At 44.3% G+C, this 22,996-nt stretch overlaps 1 long non-coding RNA gene across 1 annotated transcript; it reads left to right on the top strand.

Moving 5' to 3' along the window:
* The first annotated feature begins 4,851 nt into the window (after positions 1-4,851).
* On the top strand, positions 4,852-22,424 carry LOC147575806 (uncharacterized). The gene is made up of 4 exons (XR_015241576.1): positions 4,852-5,059; positions 13,512-13,671; positions 13,780-13,892; positions 21,501-22,424. It is a non-coding gene; the product is annotated as an uncharacterized LOC147575806 (long non-coding RNA).
* Positions 22,425-22,996: the final 572 nt, after the last annotated feature.

Raw genomic sequence — 22,996 nt, 5'->3', positions numbered from 1 at the left:
TGGGAGATGTGGCTTTACCTCCCACGTCCTTCCTTTCCTCCAGAGGAAGTTTTCTTAAAGATCTTTCAGCAGGCAGATTTATTACTTGTCACGATTTGGGGATTATCTGTTGGACAGTCTTGCTATTTTTTCTGATACCAGCAACTAAAAACAGCGGATCGTTTGGCTTTAAGGGGCATATACAGCGTTGTAATCACTTCCATACGGGGGACACTGTCCGCGGTCACACAAACGTAATTCCTGTCACTAATTGAAAGACTCTCTTTCCATGGAGCTGATGTAGAAATATCAGATGGTTGACCATCTTTGGAGGCTGTTTTTCACCAGATGCTTTGTGGATGGGAGGGGATTCGTGGGGTTCTCTAGTCCAATAAACCGTCATCTCAGAAGTATTTCTGAAGGGACATCACAGGAACGTGCGTCATGTTTTCATTTTCACACAGAGGCCATTCTGAAAAGTGAATTTTTTTTTTTTTTTTTTTTAATTTCACAGAGAGAATGAGCAGGAGAGAGAGTGAGACCCCCAAGCAGGCTCCACACCCAGCATGGGCCCAATGTGGGCTTCGATCCCATGACCTTGGGATCATGACCTGAGCTAAAATCAAGAGTCAGACGTTCATCTGACTGAGCCACCTAGGCGCCCCCGAAAAGTGGATTCTTGTCTATTGCCAGAGACACTTTGACACCTTTATCATCATTTTTCAATGACTTACTTCTACCTCCCTCCTTACCTCATTTTCCCTTCTCATTTTCTCCATTCTTTTCTTTTATTCGGTTCCTTTCCAATTCTTTCCCTCCATTTTTTCATTTAAACCTATTTCCAATCCTTTTCATATTTTCCATTCTTTTTTCTAGCCTCCATCAAAGACTTAACCTGCCAACAAGAACTTGCACTGGGTTTGAAATAATGGACGATTGTGTGCATTTTAATAATCATCTTTATTTCTTTTTTTAATTAAAAAAATTTTTGTGTTAGAGAGAGAGTGCGTGTGTAAGCAGGGGAGCGGGGCAGAGGGAGAGAGAATCTTTTTAAAAAAATTTTTTTAACGTTTATTTATTTATTTATTATTATTTTTTCAATATGTGAAGTTTATTGTCAAATTGGTTTCCATACTAACGTTTATTTATTTTTGAGAAGAGAGAGACAGAGCATGAGCGGGGGAAGAGAGAGAAAGAGGGAGACACAGAATTTGAAACAGGCTCCAGGCTCTGAGCTGTCAGCACAGAGCCCAATGCTGGGCTTGAACTCATGGACCACAAGATCATGACCTGAGCTGAAGTCGGAAGCTTAACTGACTGAGCCACCCAGGCGCCCCAATAGAGATAGAACCTTAAGTAGGCTCCAGCCTCAACCTGACAGAGGGCTTGATCCCACGACCCTGGGATCATGACCAGAGTCGAAATCAAAAGTCAGATACTCAACTGACTGAGCAACCCAGGTACCCATAATCATCTTTATTTCTATTGGAGGGATTTGCATTGTAATGGTTCTTCACTTGTTATTTCTGGCTATGAAACAATTCTGGCAAGATCCTAGTTAAAACCCTAAGGATAGCAAAAGCAAAAGTTCATTAGGCACATGATATTTACACATTTAAGAAAAACAAGACTTACCCATCAGGAAAACAAGCTTTTTAAAAACCCTATACAAACCAGAAATGGGCCAATTACTTTGTATTCTCATGTTTCATTCATGCAAAGTTCTCGAAGTTCACAACATTTTATAGCATTATGATCGGAAAAACCTTCAGTAAATTCAACCGTGCAAAATTCTTTACAATTTAGTATGTTAGCTGTATTATATTTCCCCTAAAATAGTGCACGTTTTGGGGGTTTTGCCCTGTTAGTTTGCTGCTTTGCGATCTCATCCTTAAAGTAACAAATAGTGAGATCGTGATCCAGAAAAACCAAATGGTTACAGATAAACTTACCGTCACTTACCGCCCAAGGAAAAAGCATCTGAGATATCTTAACCACAGGTTTCAATGCAGCAAATATTTATTGAGAATCTACTGTGGGTCCAGTGTGCGTGAGGCCCAAGAATACATGGGTGAACTGCATTCCCTCTTAACCGCCAGTAAGTACTCCAGAACGCGACCAGATTTGGAGAGTCTTTAAAGAGGTGATTAAATGAGGGGCGCCTGGGTGGCTCAGTCAGTTGAGCGTCCGACTTCAGCTCAGGTCACGATCTCGCGGTCCGTGAGTTCGAGCCCCGCATCGGGCTCTGGGCTGATGACTCAGAGCCTGGAGCCTGCTTCCGATTCTGTGTCTCCCTCTCTCTCTGCCCCTGCCCCGTTCATGCTCTGTCTCTCTCTGTCTCAAAAATAAATAAAAAAAGTTAAAAAATTAAAAAAAAAAAGAGGTGATTAAATGAAAACGATAGCCCTAATGCACCCCGATGTCCTTCTAAGAAGAGATTAGGACACAGACACACACAGAGGGACGACCATGTAAACACATAGGGAGAAGATGGCCATTGACAAGCCAAGGAGAGAAGCCTCCAGAGATATTAACCCTGCCGACTTACTCTCAGACTTCTGGCCTCCAGAACTGTGAGGGAATAAATCTCCATTGCTTAAGCCACCCGGTCTGTGGCATTCTGTTACGGTGGCCCGGGAATCCCATGAAAGTGGGATCTAGAACCAGAGGTTAAGAGATGATACGGGGTGATGATGAGTAGTTTGCTCCGGGGTGGAAGTTTTCCATGGTTTTCCTGATCATGAGCGCTTTGAGACATTGGAGGTAGATGTCAAGTGCAATTATAGATTTCTATTTCTAGAAATTTGGAAGTAAACGTATAATCAGTGACCTAGGCAGTTGCACACGCAGGGTCTTGTGGGATTTCTGGCTTCTCCATGAGGTCAGTGGTAGTTTAGATTTGGCAGACTTTGCTACCTTTTCTAATCTGGACGATCCCTTTTTCGCTCTGAATGGCCCATCAAGCAATCAAATCCCACCCTTTGGTCTACACAGCCTGTTGATGGCATGAATGTGTCAGGGCTAACCAGAATCCTGTGTCTCTGCCTGGGGAGATCCAGTGGGTTTTCTGGCCAGCATGCGTCCTGGAGTCTGGGTCAAAGAGAAGAGCATCTCTTGCCTCAAACTGCCATGTCAGGAACAGGAGAAAACTACCAAATCATGTCCATCAGGCAGTGTCCAGGGTCACAGCCAGAGACCTTCAGAGCATGGTGTGTATGGAAATGGGATATGTATTCAATCAAGGGACTCGGACTCAGTAGGATGAGACAACACAGCAGTAGACCTGAGTGAAGGAGTGGAAGGTGGTTTGGAAAAATCTCTGAGGCTAGATGACGAGTCTTTTCCATGTTCTGGTTGCACGCTGTGGGCACGTTGTTTCCAAGAGTCAGCCGCTTAACTGACGGAGCCACCCAGGCGCCCCTGCAATTTGCTTTTTACACTCAACTTCGTCTTTTGGGGTTATCCATGCTTACATCTTTAGCCCTTGTTTATTCATTTTTATGGTTAAATAGGATTCTGTTGTTTGCCTATAAGATGTGATATCTACGGAAGATGGCCACTTAGTTTGTTTCTAGCATTTTTCTATTAGAAACAATGCTGCAATAAACAGTTTTGTGCGTGTCTCCTTGCACAGATGTGCAGACATTTACCGTACCCATATATGTAGAAGTGGGACAGCTGGCTTATTTTCTATTACGAGCATGTTTGTGTGTATGTATTATATATCATAACATGTAATATTATATATGTAATATATATTGTCTTTGTTTTCTTCCCTCCCCTATTCTTTTATCGTGTAACATAAGATATATTAACTTTATATATCACAGTATTTAAGTTACGGGAGAAGTATTAAGGAAAAAGCAAACACCACGCAAAGACTCTGTTTCCCCTTCTGGGAACAGGGTTAGTGTATTCCAGTTGTGTATAGAGTGGTGTCACGTGGGGTGGAATTATGACTTTGTGCCACAGGGTGCTCGGATGTTTGGTGATACGTTATTCTGGGTATGTCTGTGAGGATGTTTCTGGATGAGATTAACATTTAAATTACTAGACAGAGTGAAGCAGTTCGTCCTCTTCAGTGTGGGTGGATCTCACCCAATCAATCCACTGAAGGCCTTGCGAGAACAAAAGGCTGGCTAAGGAAGAAATCTCTCTGCATCCTCAAGCTGAGATATGGATCGTCTACCTTCTGATGGAAACTTACACCATCAGTTTTCCTGATTTGAAGGCCTTCAGACTTGAACTGGAACTTTACCATTGCTCTCCTGGGTCCCCACCTTGTCAACTGCTGATCTGGGCCTCTCAGCCTCCATAATCACATGAGCCAATTCTTTATGATAAGTCTCTGTCTCTCTCCCTCTCTCTCCCTCTCCCTCTCTCCCTTTCTCTCTCTCTCCTTCTCCCTCTCTCCATATATATATATATATATATATATATATATATGTATCCTATTGGTTCTGTTTCTCTGGAGAACCCAGAATAACACACTAGATATATGCACTAGAGTAATGCCAAATTACTCTCCAAAGGAGCATCGTACCAATTTATTGGTCTATGTGCATGAGAATTCTTATTTTTCTACATCCTCATTGGCATTCAGGCTCCCTCCTCTGGGAAGTATTTGTTTTATACTTTTTGAAAAAAAATAGTTTGTTCATTTCTTATTATGCATAAAAATTTATACATGAATCTTAAACTCATTTTATATGTCTTAAATACGTACTTTATATAGCTTGAATTTTATGTGTGTGTGTGTGTGTGTGTGTGTGTATATATATATCTTAAGTTATATATGTGTGTATATATATACCTACATGTATATGTCTTAACTACTAATTCTTTGCGATATCTCCTAACACTTTTATTTATTTATTTATTTATTTATTTATTTATTTATTTATTTTAGAGAGAGAGAGAGAGAGAGCTGCGAGATGGGCAGAGGGAGAGGGAGAGAGACAGTCCCAAGCAGGTTCCACACCCAGCATGGGGCCCAGTGCAGGGGCTCCATCTGACGACCTTGAGATCATGGCTTGAGCTGAAATCAAGAGTTGGACGCCTAACCGACTGAGCCACCCAGGTGCTCCTTGGCTTCCATTTTTATTTTAATGATGAGAGTGTTTAATATTCATAAATTTAAACTCTTTAAGGTGATCAAATATCTATCTCATTTTTTTAAAAATTTGTTTTAAGACACACTTCCTTACTCAGAAGTGACAAAAATGTTCCTTTATGTTTTCTTCAACATGTTAAAGTTATATATTTTATACTTAGTCTTTAAGATCTGAGATAAGAACTCTAAATTCATTTTAGCGTATTGGTCACAGCACCTTTTTTGAAAAACTCATTCTTTGCCTAAAAGTTGCAGTGTTACCTTTCTCTTACGTCAGTTTCAGTGTGTGTATAGATCAATTTCTGGGCTCCCCACTGTGTGACTTAGGACTATTTGTATCTAACCATGTTACTGGACTCTCATATTAACTCCCATAAATTGTCTCCTGTTTCTTTAGATTACATATGCAGACATTGCACCTGAAAATAAGGACAGTATTTTTCTCTTTATATCTAATTCTTACCTCCTATTTCACTTCGTTTTCTTTTTAATTTTCTTAATATTTTATTTATTTTTGAGAGCAAGAGAGACAGAGCATGAGTAGGGGAGGGGCAGAGAGAGAGGGAGACACAGAATCTGAAACAGGCTCCAGGCTCTGAGCTGTCAGCACAGAGCCCGATGCTGGGCTTAAACTCACAGACCGCAAGATCACGACCTGAGCCAAAGCCGGACACTTAACCGACTGAGCCACCCAGGCGCCCCTCACTTCCTTTTCTACTTGTAGCAGTCAGATCTCCAAAGATAAGTTAGAAGTGGTGAGAAAGGGGTGAAGTCCAAATGTTCCCCGTGAAGTTTTTCTGGGCTTTTGATAGACATCACTTACCAGGCTAAGTCAGCTCTCTTCTCCTTTTAGTTTGCTGTTATTGGTGACAGCAACACAGGCAGGAGCAGGGGGTTGGAGGCACGCAGCTGTGAAAAGGATCCGAGGGCATCTCGGCAGAGAGAACACCCAGAGTGTCTGTGCCAACCCAACACGATGTGTAATCTACCCTCTAGTTGTGATGGCTTTTCCTCAAGCTCTCTGAGTTTCCTAATGGATAAGTAGGGCATAAGGAACCTACTATAAGGATTAGTCTACTTTATCTGTGAACCAGTGAGACAAGAGACCTGAATGACCAACTTGAGCATCCACTGTGGGGTAGAGAGCGTTTTTTTTTTCAAGAGCACTCATTGAAAATCCCACATGAGGTGGGCAGGGGGTGGATTTGACCCTGAGGACACCTATGTCAGTGGGCTCCAGACCACCAGAGGGCAAAGGATGGGGGCTGTGCATAGGAAAGGGGGGAATTACTTGATATTTTTCTACTAATAAGGAACTGAATAACAAAGGTGTTTAAAGCAGCTTTGGTTCACAGTTGACAAAGCCTGGAGGTTCTGAAAGGGACAAAGATGTCCCTCAGTAGGTGCATGGATAAATAAACCGCGGTATAGCCACACAGTGGAATATTATTCAGGGTTGAAACGAAATGAGCTATCAAGCCGTGAAAAGACAAGGAGGAAACTTAAATGACTATGACTAAGTCAAAGAAGCCAGTCTGAAAACGCCCCACACTGTAGGATTCCAACTACATGACACTGGGAAAAAGACTATGGAGATGGTAAGAAGATCAGTGGTTGCCACGGGTTTGGGGGGAGGGAGGGATGAACAGACAGGACACAGAGGATGTTTAGGGCAGTGGAACTGTTTTGTAGGAGGGACCACAGTGGTGGATACACGCCATTATTCATTTGTCAAAACCCTTAGAAGACACCACTGAGAGTGAAACCTAATGTAAAATCTGGACTTTGGATGAGAAAGATGTGTCAGTGTAGGTTCATCCATTGAAGGTGTAGGTTCATCCAGTGTAGGTTCATCCTCTGTCAGTGTAGGTTCATCCATTGTAAGAAATGTACCCTCTGGTGGGGGTGTTAATAGTGGGGGAGGCTGTGCAAGTGTGGGGGCAGGGGGTATAGGGTAACTGTGTACTTTCTGCTGAATTTTGCTATGAACCTAAAACTGCCCTAAAAAACCCCTCTGTTATACACACATACACATATATAGACACACACATGCACACATACCTACACACACATACACACATAAAGACACTGAATGGAGTAGAAAAGGAGACATAGAAAGAGCAGCTTGCAAGATGGATGGGGCTGGAGACAGGGTGAGCGAGGGTGAATCTGTGCAGTGATGGGTGGCCCAGGGCACAGAGAACTTTTCCCTCTGAAGTGTTGGTGCTGAGGCCAACTTCCCTGTTCCCCAAACCTCAGCTACTCTAGTCAACATCTGGCTTCCCTGGGTGTGTCAGAGAGAAGGCTGGCTGGTAGAAACTGAGCAGGAGCTTGGGGTCCGGATCTGAGTTGAAAAGGTGCCTCGCGGAGGCCGTGTGCTAGGCAACAGAGTCTAACGTAGCCACGAGAGCAAAGCCTCTGGGGAACGTGAGGCATGTCTGATGAGGGCTTGAGGGTTTCAAGCCACTGTTACCAGCATCTCAAGGGGCATTGAGGTCCCCCATTGATTTCTATGTCTTAGACCTAAGAACACATTGAAAACCAGGTTTGCAAAAACCCCCATCAGCATGAGGAACTTTGCGATGTGGCAGTGATCTTGTACCCTAAAGAATGACTACTACAAGGGAATCAATCCACCCTCACGGATTCCTCCAAACTTCAAGGAAACGAGGTCAAGAGGGGCCCCAGTAAATTCAGCCCTTAGCAGAAATGTCTACAGCTTTCCTTGAGGTGGCCGGTTAGGCGGCCTGGCAGCGTTCTCTGGGTATCGTCCTTTCCAGAATCTGCGCCACCACGCCTGGAAAAGAACAAAAAAAGCCATCGACAGAGTATCTCACTTCTGTAACCCAGCCTCTTTTCTTCAGAGGTTGCAATTATATATTTCATATTTGGCCTTGACTATGTCTAGAATTGCATGGTGTGAGTTAGGAATTCTAAATTTATTTTGGTCCATATGGATAATCAATCGTCACAGCACCTTTACCGAAAAGTTCATTCTTCACCTATTAATTATAATGCTATCTTTATCCTACATCATGTTTCAACGTATATTTAGATCAGTTACTAGGTCCCCTACTGTGTGACATTAGACGATACACTGAACCACGCCTCCTTCTATGTCCCCTCAATAAAGCTCGTTAGGGGATGCCTGGCAGGTGAGAGAAGATTACTAAGAGGTGGGCAGAAAAGATTTTGGAAAGAGCATGGATCCTTGTCCCCACATGCCCTACCTTGTGACCTTGAACAAGTTTGGCAGCTTCCCCCAGTTCCATGCAAACTAAAGAATGGACTGGCCCAGGAGGAGGTATTTCCATAATCAAGAGGCATCAGTTATCACTTGTTCTACTTACCACAGTACTGTGTGGGCAGGGGACAGTTCTAAAGAGGACACAGTCTTCCTGCCCGGGACCTTGTAGTGAAGGCTTCGCTCCAGGAGAGGGTCCACGCCTTGGTCGGACTGCTGCTACAAATGCCAAGTGCATCATACAGATGGTGGGCACGCACGTGTTTACGTCCTATGACTTGGGATTTGTCTCATTTCACCAGTCCCTTCACTTGATATTTTGCCATGACACATCCACAATTATTCCAAACGGAGCTGTGACTAAAGCAGGACCCGGAGGAAAGGCAGCTGTCAGAGCATGGAGCTGTGGAGGCGGGGCATGGGTGGTAGCAGGCTTTTGATCTGTCTTGGAAAGCAGAGGCCAATTGAATTCTTTCAGTGAGCTGGAAAATTCAAAGAGCTCTTTTCTAAATTACCAGGATGTAACAAGAGCATTTTCCATAGTAAGTCTAGGAAGTTGGGAGAAGGGGCTTTCTTCTTAGTTATTATGTTCATCTGTGTGTGTAGAATAGGCTTCGTAAAATGGACCTAAGACAGGATGAAAAATGCCTACCCTTCTACGTTCCTTCTGGAACCTAGAAACCAGTGAGGAAGGGAAGATCAAACACACGAAACATTATTAAACAATGTGGCATGGTATCTAAGTTCTAATTTACCAGATTATTCACCATGAGCTCTGCAAGGGCACTCTGTTATTACCAGCTCCCAACACCGTCTTCATCCCGGCCCGTGTTGGCTACGTGCCACGCATGGTGCGTGTGTTTTTGAAACAATCAGCAAAAGCACATGACATACTTCTGGAAGCAAGAAGGTAATCGTGCCCTGCTACCAGCAGATGTATATGTGTGAAATAGGTAAATAGGCAGTGGTTGAAGACAGAGCATTCAGTTTGGAGAGGGGAAGCAAAGACAGCGGGCCCAGAAGGCCCGTGCTTTTATTGCAACTGAAAGAGCCTACATGTTTCGTGAAAGGCATTTTAAGACAAGCGGGGGCAAGCAAGACGAGTGTGCTCGAACAAGCACGACTGTTGTAGCTTCACTTCATTTCAGTTAACTTCTTAAATAATCATAAAAGGCAAGCCAACATTTACCGAGCACTCTTTCTGTGAGTTCTTCACCTCTGTGGGGACTCCCTGGCTAGTTTGACAAATGTAGGTAGGTGGGGTAACTTTTCCCCAAGGTTAAATATCAAGGCAGAAGAGGGTTGGCATAAATTTCTGTCATTTGGGTACAAGACACCAGAAATGTTTATTTATTTATTGAGAGAGAGAGAGAGAGAGAGAGAGAAAGCATGTGCATGAGTAAGGGGAGGGGCAGAGAGAGAGGAAGAGAGAGAATCTCAAGCAGGCACTGTGCTGTCTGCCCAGAGCCCAACTCGGGGCTCAATCTCATGAACTATGAGATCGTGACTTGAGCCGAGATCAAGAGTCGGATGCTTAACTGGCTCAGCCTTCCAGGCACCTCAGAGGCTATATTTTAAAGGAATGAAGATTTACCAATCTTCACCATAATCTTTTATATGAATAAAAGCCCATGAGAAGGAGAACGTTCTTCTGGAGAATGGTTTCAGATCAGCTGTCTTGATGGAGGAAGGATTGGGACACCCAGGTCCCCTGAGTCACTGCTTGACAAGGACAGAAGTGCTTGAGAAGCTCAGTTGTGGGTCTGTGTCTTCAAGTGTTCTTTTGTTTTCTAGACCTGAACCCATAAGGAAGTTGTCACTGGAAATATTTCAGTGTCATTCCCATATCTCCAACAGCAGGTGTTAACTGATGTCTGGGAGTAGTTCCTAAGGTTAGGTCCATTCTGTTCCCTTTTGATGTTTTGGTGGAATCCAAATTCCAACGAAGTGGCCTCTGTCTGAAGTTAAGATGGTTCACTGATTCCAGAAGAAAATTTTTTCCATGTAGTCCTCTAGAATACGGCTCTTCATTTAACCAGGTGAGTATCAGCAATCTTTCTTTCTTGGAGGAAGCACACAGGAGTCAAAATTAATTGGGGTCCCCTACTTTGTAAGTTGAAAATTTATCTGACTTCCACCTGTCCCCCTGACCCCCACCAAACCTTGTTCAACAACAAAGAAGGAAACCAAGCCTCGGAGAGATGGACAGATTTGCCCAGAGTTACATGGATAATGGCACATTCCCGGATAAAGCCTGGGTGACATGACCTCTAGATGTCCTGGGCATCAAAAAGTGTGTGTGCCACCTACCAGCACTCAAGTCCCCAGAATGCAAATAAAATGCAATGTGAAACCAGAAAACAAGCATGAAGAAGTGAGACAAAATTCTTATTTTTTTCCCTGTGATAACTGATTCTTTTTTGTTGTTGTTGTTGTTTTGAGATTTCAACTATCAAACTTGTAACATTCTTTGATTTTGCTTTGCAAATGCATTTAGCTAACACGGGAACTGCTGGGCACCAACTAAAATCCAAATCTTTTGTCTCCTAGTCTATGACTTTTCCTACTGCAATCCACTGTCTTCTCGCCCTCCGCAGCTGGCACACCCTTCACTATTCCTGGTCACGGTGCTGGTGCTGACGGCAAGGGTTATCCCACTGTATTTCCAGCAAAGGTGGCTAGGCTGCCTTTCCCTCCAAAACTGCAGTACAGAAAAGCAGGCTTCCTCCAGGCAGTCCTCCCAGATTTCAGGGGACTGTCCCTTTAAAAAAAATGTTTAAGTTTATTTATTTATTTTGAGAGAGAGCACACAGGAGCAGAAGAGAGAGAGAGAGAGAGAGAGAGAGAGAGAGAGAGAGAATTCCAGTCAGGCTCCACACTGTGACAGTGCAGAGCCTGATGTGGGGTTTGAACTCACAAACCACAAGATCATGACGTGAGCTGAAATCGAGAGTCAGTCACTTAACTGACCGAGCTACTCAGGCACCCCTAAATGTTTTGAAAATTCAACACCACTTTTCTCTCCTGCCAAAGCCAACTAGACATGGGGACAGTTTGACCAGGGGCAGGTGCTAGGACCCTCTGGGTCTGCAAGAGAGGCTGGGCCACAGTCTGTGGGGGCCGAGAAAAGATGATCCACCCAAACCCTCAATGTTGTTAAGCAACTGCAGAAAGCAGGCAAAAGGAAGCTTGAAGTCCAGACTTCTGAGAGGATGTCACCCTTTGAAGATCCTTTCAAGTACAAAGTACAGGGGCTCAAATGATTCTGACACAGGCGAGGAAATAACTATCTACAAACACCCACATCAGGCAGAGCCGTGCACATGAGGCGTCCAGCAGAGTGAGTATTTCAAGGCTTAAGGTCTTCTATCCCCCACCTCCAACCTCAAAGCACGGAACCATGAAAATCCAAATAAATAAAGCCACTGTAGCTTGTGTGCGACTTCCAGAATACTCTTGTCACTAGGTCACGCAAGAAAACCCTATGCCAGCCCCGCAAATGTGGTGTAACGAAGTCATCGCTGACTGTTTGTCACTAGAGAACCCAGTGAAGGTTTTGATTCCTTCTCCGCCCTTTACCTGGAGGGCTGGTGGGGCATGGGACACCAAGTGCTGGGATCTGCAGTGCTTTCCAAGCAATTAGTGATAGCCGTTGAGTCTGACAGTTACACACAAGGCTCAAAGTTGGGCAGGTCACTAACCTGGATGACCTTGGGCAAGATGCGTAACTTTTCTTAAACTCGGTTTCCTCATGTGGGATATGGGGACAATAAGAGTGCCCACCTCGCAGGGTGGAGGTCAGAAGGGAATCTAAGGCAGGAGGGCACACACATGAGACCTCGAATGCTTCCTGCTTAAATGTTGGTTGCTATTCTCTGCCTTCTTCCCTCCAACTCAAAGGATATTGATTCAGTCAGTGTCAACACAATGACTTAACAACCTATCGATCCCGTCAAGTCAGTAAAAACAATCAGTCAGGCTGGTTGCTTGACATTTCGTGGATGAAAATTGACCTTGTCCCGCTCACATTTCGAGTTATGATGTCATCTAGCCACGGTTTTCACATCTATGGTTTTGGCTGACATCAGATGGAATAATTCATCTGACGGCACTTTGTGGGTGGTCCGGGAGGTTGGACAGGGGAGCGCGCAGGTGCAGTGCCTAGAGAGGACCCACGGAAGAAGCGGTCCAGCTGAGCCGGTGTGTTTGGTGAGACCCCCCCATCCCCACCCAATTCTACATGCATCTTCCCAGACTGCAGGGTCAAGGCCTCAGAGGCCAGGCTACTAATGAAGTCAGAGTGTATTTTCCTTGTAAATAGAGCGTCGAATGCTTGGTTTCTGCTGCAGATGGCCAGACTGCACTACTTTCAGACAAATCTCTGTGCAGCACGTGAAAATGTGGGAAGAACGGGAGGAAATCTGTGATTTTAATAAAGCGTTGGTACACCAAAACCCCCTCTCAGGGAGGTTTAGGAGAGCTATGCCCTAGGCCGGTCACCAGAGGGCAAGACGCAAAGGAGGGCAAGATACAAAAGGTCTGAATCCTTACATACTTAGGAAGAACTTTGGGATGAGAATGGATTATATGATGAGAAATAATTTTCCGGGTTCAGAATTTCATGAGGGTTCATGCAAAATGTTAACCCAGTGGGCTGGGCTTGAGCATCATACATATGCTGACTTAGAATCTGGCTTGGTCATTTGCAGCTCCGTGGCTTTGAGCAAAGAAATTATTCGCTGAAGCTTAGTTTCCACATCTATTAAGTGAGATCGTGGTACCTGCCTCAAGGAATTATTGTCAAGTTTCCAAATGAGTTGAGGCTACCTCAGACCTCTCTCCAATATAGTTACAGCCCAAACAATAAATACAGGTAGAAATGTTTAAAACGACCATAACATACCTTAATATGATTTGGGGCACCTGTTGAATATATTAGGGACACCGGAGGATGGAAAATAGTGCAGTCATTAAGGGTGAGAATGGGGTTTATCTGTATAGAGGGACACAAAAAGGATGCTCATAATATAGAAACTGAAAGAAAAGCAGGTTGCAAAAGAATGTGACCTCTTTGCTCCGACCACTAGGCTCAAGACCTTTACGTACAATGAACCACATATTACAGTGGTGTTCCATCGTTGTCCCCCCTCACGTTGTTATCCCCGCATTTGACAGATGAGAAAACTCAGAACAGTCAAGATTAAGTAATAACCCCCAACTCTGTCACTGTACAGAGTGACAAAGTGGAGCTCCGTACCACGGTCCCTCTGATTCTCAGCCCTTGCCTTCTGTGCCTTTCCACGAGCCCTGAGGTGAAGATGGGGAACAGAAGATGGTAAGTGAGACTGCAGATGAAAGTCTACAGAAACAAGAAGACAGGACCGCCTGAAAGTAGGAGTTCTAAGAACACGTAAGGCTTTTCTGTCTTACATTTCTGTTGCAGCCATTGTCCACGGAGAAGCCGATGGATGGCTGTGCACATGGAGTGATGGAGTTCTCTCAAGTCCAGAGGATATTTTTCTTCCCATCTTCCCTTTGAGCAGATTATACCAACAGGTGACCAAACCAAGGGCCTAACCAAAGTCAGCCCTCGGTTCTTTCCTACTTCTCTTTGTCTACCCTCTGTCAGGCCCTTGCAACTTTTGTCAGTCTGTCTCTGTGACTTGAATCCGCTCCTTTCCAGACTCCACTTGCAAATCCCAGGGCACCTGTCACATGGTCATGGAGTGCTAAAGAGTGCATGTAAATAACACACTGGAATCTGCAGCAGTTTTTGATCCCTCCAAAGTCTCTAGAAAGAAAAAATTCCTTTTGACCATGTACATCTGGACCCCACATGGGCCGAAGGAATGATGCCCATAGTTCAGACCTATCCGGTGTGAAATGCAGCTAAAGAAATAATGTAGCCCCAGGACTGAACTGGACTCAGTCCTCAGCTTGCCCCAGCTTAGCTTGAGTAAGGGGACTTGGCCCACAGCAGTGATTGTTCCCCTTGGAGGTGGGGGTCAGTGCCACACCCTCCCCCTCCTAAGGGGAGAACGCCAATACTCTTCAGCATCGCCATCCAACTGTCCCTCTCACAACGGCACCTCTGGCGGTGGCTCAGTGTGGTCACCCATATGCAGCGACGCTGACTGCGGTCCGCTACAATCACCAGAGGAATCTGGTGCTGGCGAGAGATCCTAGAGGGGTGGAACAGGAGGAGTGGAGTGGAAAGCGGGGCATCTGGGAACCCTGCTCTTTTACCTCATGGCCATCCGAGCAGTTTTCAACCCCAGGTCCTAGCTGAGAATCACCCTGGCCTGCTGCAGAAAGCTGTGGATAAAGAGCCTGAGACCCAGCAGGGGGGTGAGAAAGGAAAGACACTTTAACAACGCCACGCCAGGCTGTGTCTGTGTCTACGCAACGGGGAATATGCGGGGTCACCTAATGATTTGGGCAGTGGGGCTTCAGAAGGGGCTGAAATTCTGCCCCACGCCTTTCACTGACTCCGTACAAGAAAGTTCACCTAAGGGAAATGTTTCAGATTAGGTCAGTTGTCAATAAAGAGATGGGGGCGCCTCAGTGGCTCAGTCAGTGGAACGTCCAGCTTCAGTTCGGGTCACGATCTCACAGTCCGTGGGTTGGAGCCCTGTGTTGGGCTCTGTGCTGACAGCTCGGAGCCTGGAGCCTGCTTCGGATTTTGTGTCTCCCTGTCTTGTACCTCCCCCGCTTGTTCTATCTCTGTCTCAAAAATAAATAAAAAAACATTAAAAATAATAAAAAAAAAAAAAAGGAGAGATAAAGATGATCAGATAAATGAGCTGTGCTGCTAGGAGGTCAGGCCAGGATGGGTGATTATCCGGGAGTGCTTACAGGCTCATTTGCTTTCCTTTCATGTTTGGGGGGTTGGGGGAGGGGGGAGGCGTTTAGCCCAGTAGACTATACAGAAAGTGACAAGCATCACAGAGACTCTCTGTGGTGAACAGAGAAAGTGACTTCAATTTCAAGGGGGGGAAAGCTGAGAGACTGGCTCCTGGCTCTCTTCCTGTCTTAACTCTTTGATGTAAACCTATATCCGATTAGAACTCAAACTCTTTCTTCTTCCAGGCAGGTGGGAGGGAAAGGACCTTTAATTGTTAACAAACTGAGGAGACTGACGGAGGCCCACGGTGTGTAAACCCTTGAATCTAATGATGGATATTCGCTGTCATGGGAAGATGCTTCTGAGTTTTTCCTCGGGCATTTTTGTTTTCAGGTTGAATTGGTTTCCCACTACCTTAAGAAAAGAAACCTTAAAACCACGCGGGCTCCTAGTTTGAGACATCCTCAATTGCTGATTTAACTTACAGAGTTGGAAACTAACCCAGCAAAAGCCTGGGGTTCTCTACTAATCCTAATTGTTGATAGAGAACCAGTAAGCAGCAACGAGGCAGGAAGCTGTGGATGGGCTGTGACATCCCAGGGGGATATCACCTCCTCTGCCAAATATTTAGAGCAAAAACCAGCCATCGATTGCAGTGTGATGTAACCACGTTCGAAGAGCTTTGGACAGATGGCCGAGATGTCTCTGTGTACGTCGTAACCCTCACCCTGCCAAATATATTTATTTGCTATCAGACTAAACACATTGAGGAAAATATTCATTTTCTTCTTTCTCTCCAAGACGCTTCTTTTTTTACCCCTGTTTGTCCTGAGTTTTAGTGACAGGAACCACAATGATGAAAAGTCCTCAAAAGTAGCTTTTAAACCTACCACTACACCCTATAAGCCAACCAATATAAAGCAAGAGGGCACCAGAGCATTGTGAACCATGACAAGATAATCTCGGAAACAGATCCTGCTCAAGCTCAAAGTCAATACAGATGGAGATTTTAAAAATAAAGTGGTCTGGGAAGTAGAATGATCTTAGTTGCCCAACTCCAAAGCAAAAGGCATGCTCTGGCCCAAATTTTAAAAATAGAGAACGGTCCAAGAATAATAACAATCTCTTGCTGGGAAAGACTTTTTGTCTTGCCTCAGTCAGAAAAAAATAGAATGTAAAGCTTTTCTCAGTCTCTCCAGCCCCGCAGTGGGAGCCCTGGGTCTTTACCAGTCCATCCCTGAACCATGATTGGGTGTGAATGGTTGTGAGTAAATTATGCCAGGAGGGGACTCTGGGTAGGTGGACACCCTGATGCAGTAGAGGGTAGATCAAAGTCAAGGGCACAGGGATGGGTTAAAACCATGTGAATAGGATCCTTTCCAGAACTACTTACTTGAACAACCTGCTGTGTTTTGGCGATCCGTCCTTCCATTCCCGCCGAGGGCCATTGTCTCCTTATCCATCCATGAGGTCTGACTTATCCTACAAAACTCAGCTCAGTGAGGGCTTTCTCTGGGATTCCCTCCCTTTTTCCTGGTTGAGTCAACAACCACTCTTTCCTTTGTGCATCCCGCCTCTGTGTCAGCCTCTGTCTCCTGGGGTGGAATTCATGTAGACTCATTGTCTTGCACCCTCGCCTGTGAGTTCTTTGAGTGCAGAGACCTTTTCCTTATTGTGTGTGTGTCCCACAGAATGTCAAACACAGTGAGTGTTTACTGAATTGGATTGGATTAGAATGGAGTTGAATTGAGAACTAATCCCCCTTTTCAGTGGCTTCCATAAAAGAAATGCTACAGTGGGATGTTGATGATGAAGTCGTTTACCTGAGTTGGGTCAGGGAGTGAGATGTCTTCTGGCTACGTGTAAAACCTTAAACTAAAGTGACCTCTCTCCTTTCAACCAACTGAGACATCATATGACCATATATCCCAAACTGGCAGGTGATGGTTCAAAAGTGACTGGAAATAAGGCGCATGGACACTTCAAGGTCAAACCCTTGATAAATGTGAGATTCAATTAATAGTATGTTAAAGATTTTGTTTTTAACTTTATCCATACCTCGTAAGGAGCTTGGTGAGGAATCTCAGAGGTATTTTAAAAGTTCTAGCTAGGGGCGCCTGGGTGGCGCAGTCGGTTAGGCGTCCGACTTCAGCCAGGTCACGATCTCGCGGTCCGGGAGTTCGAGCCCTGCGTCAGGCTCTGGGCTGATGGCTCAGAGCCTGGAGCCTGTTTCCGATTCTGTGTCTCCCTCTCTCTCTGCCCCTCCCCCATTCATGCTCTGTCTCTCCCTGTCCCAAAAATAAATAAACGTTGAAAAAAAAATTAAAAGTTCTAGCTAGTTGCACAAAGTACCCTTTTCGTTCCTAATGATCTTTCCTTCAATGAAATTGAAATTGGTTAAAGAGAAGATCTCATTCTATTTCATGCCTGACCTCTCTGGGGGCTGTTGGAAATGTTATGGTTTGAAAGGCTGTGGAACATGGGGACAGTTAAGCATTCAGACAATGGAGCCAGACTGACCTGGGTTCAAATCCTGGATCTGCCACAAAAAAGTAAAGAATTTAACCTTTCTGTTTCTTTCTTCATAAGATGCAAGTGCATGGAATAAATCGTTTAGCCCAGGGCCCAGCATGTTGGAAGACTTTAATACTCGGTCATTATTGTGACTACTATCTACTATGAGATATTCCAATCCAAGCTGATGAGCTCAGGTAATTTGCTGAGCATTTTTATTCATCACCACCTCCTGAGTAAACTCTTATCCTTTTGACTCCTGATGTAATACTTGCATTCCATAAATAATGCAATTTGGACTTAGCATCTTCTTTACCGGGCCAGGGATTTTCTTCACCATCTTGAATTTGATGATGACATTTAATGGGGAGACAATGAGAGAAGACCAGTTGTTTCACAAAGGGATTGAAGAGTTACCATTTGAAAAGATTTAATTTATGCCTTGCCTCGCCATGGCATTAACTCAACACTCAATACACGCAGCAAAGCAGGTTCAGACACAAGAATCCTTCTACATGTCAAGGTCTCCCCACATAGGTCATTCTGCCTTGTGTTAAGCCAGTTACAATAAAGTTAGGGAATCTGCTGATAATCTGTAGCAAACATATATTTTTATACAATAAAGTCTAGAGAGAACATTCAAGAAGATGGAAACAAAAGCTAAATTCCAGAAAGACTTCCCCAGAAATGAAAAGGTGCATGGTTAGTGCAAGTGCCTGGTTTTGGGTAATTGTTTTAAGAGGTAGATTATGTTTACTCTGTGCCTGACCTAGACGTGACACAATACGAGGGAAATGGGAGACGTGATATTGCCAAGTGTATTTTATATTATCTACGGTAACTTACCCATGCGATTGCCTTAATGCTTGAAAAGAATTCTACCAACAAACCAGAAGAGTGAACTGTGAAATAATTTGCTTTATTTATATGTTCAACTTTGCTCTACAAACAAACAAGCAAACAAACAAACAAACAAAAAACCAAACACAAATGAAACCAGGAGAATAAAAGAATTTAAACAAGACCACAGGTTCTGATAGCTGTTTTGATATGGAAGACTATGAAAAACTCAAGCAATGATAAAGACTTGCTAATGAACTTAGAATCCAGAGCCACAGGACTTCATGCCAATTCTTCCTGTACTCAGCTGGGCAATCTGAGGCATATCCCAGTGACTTCTCTCTGGCTATTTCCTCATTTGGCAAATGAATGGAATGGAACTCATTGGTGGTTTCCAAACTGACTTCCAAGGAGTTTGGAAGAAGTTTATGGGAAGAAGGGAGAACTGGAGGAAGTTTCAGGCACTGTATGCCAATCTGAGATACTTCTACTTTAAAAGTCTTACATAGGGGCGCCTGGGTGGCGCAGTCGGTTAAGCGTCCGACTTCAGCCAGGTCACGATCTCGCGGTCCGTGAGTTCGAGCCCCGCGTCAGGCTCTGGGCGGATGGCTCAGAGCCTGGAGCCTGTTTCCGATTCTGTGTCTCCCTCTCTCTCTGCCCCTCCCCCGTTCATGCTCTGTCTCTCTCTGTCCCAAAAATAAGTAAAACGTTGAAAAATAAAATAAAATAAAAGTCTTACATATTTGAGTCCCATATAAGATTTTATTTGACAATATGATGCTGCAAGTTTAAACGTTTGAAACCATCAAATTAGATATTAGATATAAAAAAAATATTTCCTGTACCTTCTACCAGGAGCACAGTCCAATTTAGGAGAGCATGAGGAATTAGGAGATGAAGATTCTAGGCTGAGTTTGCATCCCTGAGTTTTGGATAATGTTTATCGTCATCTGTGTCTTCTTTTTGTCCATCTACAAAAAAGAGCTACTTCCTGGAGCTAGAGAGCAAATACTAGAAGAAAATAGATGTAAAGCACTTTGAGAAGTTAAAAGTGTTAGGCAAATGTAAGATATTACCAATTGTTGGTAAAGTCCTCAATTGTCCTAACCTCAATATGTCCGAAATCTTGAAAAACTGGAAACGAGAAATAAGTTCTCATCGTCTGAGAATGAATCAGTACAATACAGCACATCAACCTAGCGTTGCTGTATCATCACCCAGCAATCTTCCTTTTTTTTTCCCTTTTGAAGTTTTTCTTTAAATTCTAGGTACTTAACACGGAGTGTGAGATTAGCTTCACGTGTATAATTTAGCGATTCGTTACTTATATGTAACACCCAGTGCTCATCACAAGTGCCCTCCTTAATGCCCATCACCCATTTAACCCATTTCCTTGCCCATCTCCCTTGCCCAGCAGTCTTCCTTTACCATGTTGGCCAACGTGGTTTACCCATTCCGGTTGTTTGAGAACACGTCCATAGGCAAGGGAAGAAAGAAAGAAGAAAGAGCAAAAGAGAAACCTTGACGTGGACGTATATCATGCCATCTTTGATGCTGGGACTCTTGCTGATACCTTGGGCGAAGCTGGCTCATGTCTGGTCTTGACTCTCATTCCCTCTCCATCTTGACTAATCATACCCTGAGCTTTCTGATCTTACTTTAGACCTTACAGCCAGACTGCTGACCACTGCTGATCATCAGCTAAGCATCCCCATGAGAGCCTTAAAACCACCTACTCTCTCCCATCCTCCCCTGGTTGAGCTATCTTGGGGCTTGGTAGGACACTTTGTTTTTTATTTTTTTATTTTTTTATTTTTTTTAATGTTCAATTATTGTCGAGAGAGAGACAGGCAGAGACAGAGTGTGAGTGGGGGAGGGGCAGAGAGAGAGGGAGACGCAGAATCTGAAACAGGCTCCGGGCTCTGAGCTGTCAGCCCAGAGCCCGACGCGGGGCTCGAACTCACAGACCGCGAGGTCATGACCTGGGCCCAAGTCGGACGTTTAAACAGACTGAGCCATCCGGGCGCCCCTTGGGAGCACACTTTCTAATTGCATTTACAATCATATGAATAGAGTAATCAACTCATTCTGATTTGCCTGAAACTTTCACAGTTTTAAAACTGGAAGTCCTGTGCCCTAGGAACCTCTGCAGTCCCAGGAAAAACAGGGAAGTTGGTCACCTCCCCCTACTTGTAAAGATATTAAAAGAAAACTACTTTTAAAATTTTTTAAATGTTTATTTATTTTTGAGAGAGAGAGAGAGAGAGACAAAGAGCAAGCTGGGGAGAGACAGAGAGGGAGAAGGAGACACAGAATCTGAAGCAGGCTCCAGGCTCTGAGCTGTCAGCACGGAGCCCAATGTGGGGCTCGAACCCATGAACTGTGAGATCATGACCTGAGCCGAAGTCAGAGGCTTAACAAACTGAGCCACCTAGGTGACCCCTCCCACCCAAACAAAAACCTATTAAACAGAGAGCTAGAGATCCATAGATCAAAAGCTTCCGGCCCTTGTTATGAAGACGCTCTTTAATATAAGCTCTCTGGCTGGATCTAATTCATGTAGACATATATGCCAAAAAAGTTATCAATTCACTCCAGATATTATTATGCCCACTTCACTGAGTGGCCAGGAGTTAAAATAGTCACTGCTGTATATAGTTGCAAGAACTAGGTCATGCAAATGTTACAGGGGACATAGAGAATGGAAAAGAAAGGATTTTTCCTGAAAGGAGAAAGTATGGAAAGGCAGACATTAGCGACACGGTTGTGGATAAGTTGGAGGCAATGCCGTGGGCGCCAAACGTTTGTAGAACTCCAAACCCGATGGGCACTGCATCCGGGCACAAGTTTCTGTAAGAAACAGTACTATTAGTAACTTGTTCGTGGTTTGTGCCACTCTTTCATGAAACTTCGGAGTTGAACAAACTCATTTGTTTTTCTCTCTCGCTTTTCTACAAACTTCGGAGGCCCAACAGCCTGCTCCCAGTAGACAGAATCTTGCCGAGATTCCGTGGGCGAAGACATGACCCGGACCACGCCTTTGGAGAGAAATTTGACAGGCTTTCTGTCAATTTCACAGCGTGCATCATTTCTGACCCAGCACACTCGAGGTCTGTGAATATGCCAGAGTTACCCCGGCATATCTGCCTGTGAGACACGCGGAAAGATGTTCCTTGCAGAATCAGTGGACTGTCTGAATAAATGCGGCAATTCATCTGCTGGAACACAGTATCATCATCAAAAGCTGCGGAAAGAGATGAGATAGACGGGTAGATCTTTAACAACTAAACAAGCTGCAGAATACTGCCAGCAGCATGAGACCATTTATGTGAAAGCTTAAAGCACAACGCTCATCTTGTTCAAGGATTCATGTGTATGCGATGCAAAGGAATAAAAACTGGGCTAGAAAGACACCAAACAGTGGTTAGCTTTAGGAAGAAGGGAGGTGACCGGCCTGGAAGAGGAGACAGAAGAATCTGTAGTTTTACTTGCCAATGTTTTATTTCTTCTGTTTTTGTTTTTTTAACGAAAACCAAACACGGGACCTAATAACAACTACTCTAGGAAGGGGCCACTTCTATGTGTGTTTCAGGATTTTCTGCCCTTTCCCCCACTTTTTAGAGTTTTCAGAATGTGAGAAATGTGAGGAAGAAAGCACAGCAAAAGCAGGGGGAGGAAGAAGGGAAGGAGGCAGCTCTGTAGCGCGTCTGGTGGGTTTGAAAATCCAACTAAGAGCCATGGCGACTATCACAAGGGCGTCCAAATGGACTGAAAAACGTCCAAAGCAGCAGTAGTGAACCAAACAACGAATTCATATAAATATATTTGAAAATAATGATATACCTTTTTAGTATTAAAAATAAAAGCCTTTGGGGCACCTGGGTGGTTTAGTCGGTTAAGCGTCAGACTCTTGGTTTCAGTTCAGGTCATGAGCTCATGGTTCGTGAGTTCCAGCCCCACATCAGGCTCGGCGCTGACATTGTGGAGCCTGCTGGGGATTCTGTCTCCCTCTCCCTCTCCCTCTGCCCCTCGTACTGTCTCTCTCTAAATAAATAAGTCAACTAAAAAAAAAAAAAAAAGTTGGAATATTTTGCTTAGGAGCCCAGGACCATTAAGAGAAGGCTGGACCCCATCGGTAAAAAGGTTCCTGCAGGAGAGACAGAACACCCTTCACAGGGTTGGACGTTGATGTGCCCTGGGCCCCTTTTGGGTGCTGGGCCTTGATTACTGGCCCCGGTTTTGTTGTTGTTTGTTTGTTTGTTTTTGTTGTTTGTTTTGTTTCGGTTTTGGATTTTTGCCATTGTTGGCTGTGTGGAAGCCCAGATTTTAAACCTAAGGTACATCGAGACTATGCTCAACTCTTGTGGAAACACTCAGGGACATATTTTGGCTGATATTTATTCTAAAATATAGTGTATTGATTAAAAAATGGGGTACAGCAAGGCCAATGAATCAGGAAATA

The sequence above is a fragment of the Puma concolor genome, chromosome D2, assembly GCF_028749965.1.
Source record: "Puma concolor isolate L17-30 chromosome D2, mPumCon1.1.hap2, whole genome shotgun sequence".
NCBI classification, from domain to species: Eukaryota; Metazoa; Chordata; class Mammalia; order Carnivora; family Felidae; genus Puma; species Puma concolor.
The sequence above is the reverse complement of the archived record's forward strand: the minus strand, read 5'-3'. Positions and strand labels throughout refer to the sequence as shown.